The 4,472-nt window shown below is 52.7% G+C and overlaps 1 long non-coding RNA gene across 1 annotated transcript in view; it reads left to right on the top strand.

Annotated features, from left to right (window-relative positions):
• LOC107184072 overlaps positions 1 to 4,472 on the top strand; it is a 34,188-nt gene that overhangs the window by 23,866 nt on the left and 5,850 nt on the right. The window contains exon 6 of the long non-coding RNA XR_001514897.1: positions 1,444 to 1,524. This is a non-coding gene — a long non-coding RNA (uncharacterized LOC107184072). The remainder of the gene's footprint in view (positions 1 to 1,443; positions 1,525 to 4,472) is intronic.

Below are 4,472 nucleotides of genomic sequence, written 5' to 3'. Positions count from 1 at the left end.
TCTCCTTCCCCTGCACTGCAGTGCCTCTCCGGTGACTCTGGGCATTTCCTTGTCCCTGGGATCTGTCCTCTCGTTCTCCACCTGCTACCCACGGGCCACCCAGATGGGAATGGACTGACTATTCTTGGGGGGGAAAGGGGTGTTGGAGATGCGGAAAGAGACTGGACAAAAATCGTGCACCTATGGATGATGACAGTGGGTGGGGAGTGAGGGTGGAGGGTGGGACGGGAACTCGGAGGAGGGGAGTTATGGGAGGAAAAAAGAGGAACAAATGTAATAATCTGAACAATAAGGATTTAATTTTGCCCTACCGGGTTTGGCTCAGTGGATAGAGCGTCGGCCTACGGACTGAGGGGTCTGGGTTCGATTCCCGTCAAGGACACATGCCCCAGCTGCGGGCTCGATCCCCAGTGTGGAGCATGCAGGAGGCAGTCAAACAATGATTCTTTCTCACCATCGATGTTCCTATCTCTCTCTCCCTCTCACTTCCTTTCTCAATTCAATAAAAATATATTTACAAAACCCAGCCTGACTGGCGTGGCCCAATAGTTGAGCATCAATCTATGAACCAGAAGGTCACGGTTCGATTCCCAGTCAGGGCATGCATATGCTTGGGTTGCAGGCCCAAACCCTGGTGTGGGGCATGCAGGAGGCAGCTGATAAATGGTATAATGTATATAAAAATATAGAGGGCTAGGGCCAATGAAAATATATTTAAAAACAAACAAAAACCCAGCCCTACCCAGTTGCTCAGTGGTTAGAGCGTCAGCCTGCGGTCTGAGGGGTACAGGTTTGATTTCGGCCAAGGGCAAGTGCCTTGGTTGCAGGCTCAATCCCGGGGCCGTACGGGAGGCAACCAATCGATATGAGTCTCACATCGATGTTTCTCTCTCTGTCTCTCCCGTCCCTCCCACTCTCTCTGAAAAATCAATGGAAAAGATATCCTTAGGTGAGGATCAACAAACAAACAAAAACCCATATTATAATATGCTACCTTTTCATAAAAAAAAAGGGAAATACTATAAGAATAGAGAGGTAGCCCTGCCCGCGTGGCTCAGGGGTTGAGCATGATAAAATATATTTAAAAACAAAAACAAAAAAAAAACACCCCACATTATAATATGCTACCTTTTGATGATAAAAAAAGGGAAATACTATAAGAACAGAGAGGTAGCCCTGCCCGCGTGGCTCAGGGGTTGAGCATGGACCTATGAACCAGGAGGTCACGGTTCGATTCCCCGTCAGGGCACATGCCCGGGTTGCGGGCTTGATCCCCAATGTGGGGCATGCAGGAGGCGGCCGATCAATGATTCTCTCTAGTCACTGATGTTTCTGTCTCATTCTCCTTCTTTCTTCCTCTCTGAAATCAATAAAGTTTAAAAAAAAAAAAAAGAACAGAGAGCTAAATGTGTGTGTATATATAATTTTTTTCTTTTTTTGCAGAAAGGAACACTGGAAAGATCAATCAGATGGAATAAAAATTGGTACTCAGGTGTGGAGGGGGATTGCATAGAAGGAGCGGAGGTAGGAGCAAGATTGCTTTCTGTGTGTTTTTCTGTCGTTTTGACCTTTGAATCATTTTGGATGGAGGGTTGCATGAGAGCGAAAGGAGGACTGCGGACCTAACATAACAGAATCACTTACCTCCGTCAGCCTCAGGGGGTGGGGGGCGGCTGCAGGAGTCTCCTTCCTGTAAAGCAGTGGTTCTCAGCCTGGGCTGCACATTCGAATCACCTGGGAATCTTTTTAATATCCTGATTTCTGGGCCTCCTCCTCCGGAAATTCTGTTTCTTTGTGATGGGGTGGGGCCACAACATGAGTAACAAAGACACAGAATTTCCGGAGGAGGAGGCCCAGAAATCAGGATTTTAAAGATTCCCAGGTGATTCTTTCCAGAGGATGAGGCCCAGAAATCAGGATTTTAAAAAGATTCCCAGGTGATTCGAATGTGCAGCCCAGGCTGAGAACCACTGCTGTAAAAGGAATGAACTAGGCTCAGGTCAGAGACCCACGGTCAGGGGGTTGCTTCCCAGGAGAGCATCTTCCTAAAATACTATCCAGAAAGTATTTCTTCTCCCTAAAACGGAGAAGGTCAGGAAGGCCAGTCCCGCCTCAACTCTGTGAGCAGAAACTCAGCAAACACAGTCATGTGGCCGACACTGGGAGACAGGATAGCCCAGCCGTGGGCAAACGACGGCCCGCGGGCCGGATCCGGCCCGTTTGAAATGAATAAAACAAAACAAAACAAAAAAAAAGACCGTACCCTTTTATGTAATGATGTTTCCTTTGAATTTATATTAGTTCACACAAACACTCCATCCATGCTTTTGTTCCGGCCCTCCGGTCCAGTTTAAGAACCCATTGTGGCCCTCGAGTCAAAAAGTTGGCCCACCCCTGGGCTAGCCACTGGTCCCCATGGAGCCAGACTGCCAGGCCCCTTAGGAAGCACTGCCCACCAGGGTGTCTGCCATGGGTGCTGGAGCCTCCAGCCCCAAGCAGGCAGCAGGGGGCGAGGCAGCAGCTGCCAGCAAAGCCCTGCCCGCCTCCATCACCCTGGTTCGCGCGCCCCAGCCGGCGGCCCACATCTTCTGCAAGTCATGAGGTGAACAAGTTGGGGAACACGGCTGCGGAGGGCTGTGCTGACCTCTGACCTTAGACGCAAGAGGTCAGAGGAGCGGGCAGCTGACAAAATAGGGACCAGGCACCGCGCGGGCCGCACCAAAGGCTGCCCTGAGCCCAGGAGGCTGGCGGGGCTATCGAGGAAAAATAATAACCTAAGAGCACCAAGCCAGCGTGGCAGCGAGGGCAGAGATTTAATCCATGAAAGCCTGGGTTTAGGCCAACGAGGCAGAGCTGGAAAGGGCCTCTGCCTTAGACGGAAGTGGGGAGAGGTGACTTGCTCACAGCGGCCATTGCCACAGGCCAGGCGCTGTGGGAGCCTTTGCAGGTGTCGCCGGGTGAGCTGTACCCCATGTGGCAGATGAGGAAACTGAGGCCCCAGGGGGTTACGTAGTTTACACAGGGAGCATTCAGGCGGCTTTCAGAGCTGGGATTGGCCCCGGGGCTGGGCTGGGAACCCACACACTGGACCACCGCCCCCGGGGTTTGTGGCCTGGACCACAAATTATAGAAATATCAACCAGGTCGACTGGGAAGTTGCAGGTGACCAGCCTTTTCCAAGAAAAGCGTCAAATGTTCATCAGAGCAGAGCCACCCACATCACATTTTCCTAAGGAAACAGCGGTGGCTGATTCAGCCGTCGTTCCCTCCCTCTTCTGGAGGCAGAAAGCTTTCTTTCCATTCTCACTCCCCAGGTTCAGATCTTACCAATTCCCAACAAGCTCTCCAGGCCTCAGTTTCTTCATCTGCAAAATGGGGGTAACAGTAGCGCCTGCCTCAATGTTGTGAGGCCGTTCGCGTAAAGTACTCAGCATCACGCCTGAGATGGAATGAGTGCGCGCTGTGCGGGTTTAACTGTTAACCCAAAGCTTCCCCGATGGCCAGGTTTCCTACTATCGCTGCCACGTGGGTGTGGTAGAGGGAGAAGCTCATGCGTGCCCAAGCAGCTGGGCAGGAGAACCTCAGGGCTGGCCGGCCAACTCGCAGCCTGTGGAGGCGCCAGCTTCCCAGGGCAATGGGTGGCACCCCATCCTTCCCAGGCCTGCTCAGGAGCCCACAAGCCCATTTCCCGGATTATGAAAGTCACTGTTTCTCCAAGCCGGCCCCCCACCCAGCATGGAGCACGGGAGGGTCACTAGCAGGGCCTCCTGCGGAGGGCTGTACCCCTATATGTCTCCTCCCCACAGCAGTCACACAGGGGCCTTTAAAACGGTAAATTAGTGCCCGGCTGGTGTGGCTCAGTGGTTGAGCATCACCCTAAGAACCAGGAGGTCATGGTTCGATTCCCGGTCAGGGCACATGCCCTGGTTGCGGTCTCGATCCTCAGTGGGGAGTGTGCAGGAGGCAGCCGATCCATGATTCTCTCTCATCATTGTTGTTTCTATCTCTCTCTCCCTCTCCCTTCCTCTCTGAAATCAGTAAAATATATTTTAAAAATATTTTTTCTTTAAAAAAAAGATAAATTAGTGAAATTCTCCAAAAACTGTCCACTGCCCTGAGAATTTCATTCAACATCCTGACCGGGCTGCCACCTGCTCCAGGATCTCATCCTTGCCTACCCCTCTCATCCCATCTCTCCCCATCCTTGCCCTCGCCCACACGCTTGGAGAAGTGTCTGCTCTCCAAGTGCCCAAGTGCATGCGCTCATCTCCCAGGCCTGTGTCCTCTCGTCCCAGGCCCGTGTCCTCTCGTCCCAGGCCCGTGTCCTCACGTCCCAGGCCCGTGTCCTCTCGTCCCAGGCCCGTGTCCTCACATCCCAGACCCGTGTCCTCGTCCCAGGCCCGTGTCCTCACATCCCAGGCCCGTGTCCTCTCATCCCAGACCCGTGTCCTCTCGTCCCACCCCCCTGCCCT

Source organism: Myotis davidii, unplaced genomic scaffold (assembly GCF_000327345.1).
Source record: "Myotis davidii unplaced genomic scaffold, ASM32734v1 scaffold324, whole genome shotgun sequence".
NCBI classification, from domain to species: Eukaryota; Metazoa; Chordata; class Mammalia; order Chiroptera; family Vespertilionidae; genus Myotis; species Myotis davidii.
This window is presented reverse-complemented; position numbering and strand designations above follow the sequence as displayed.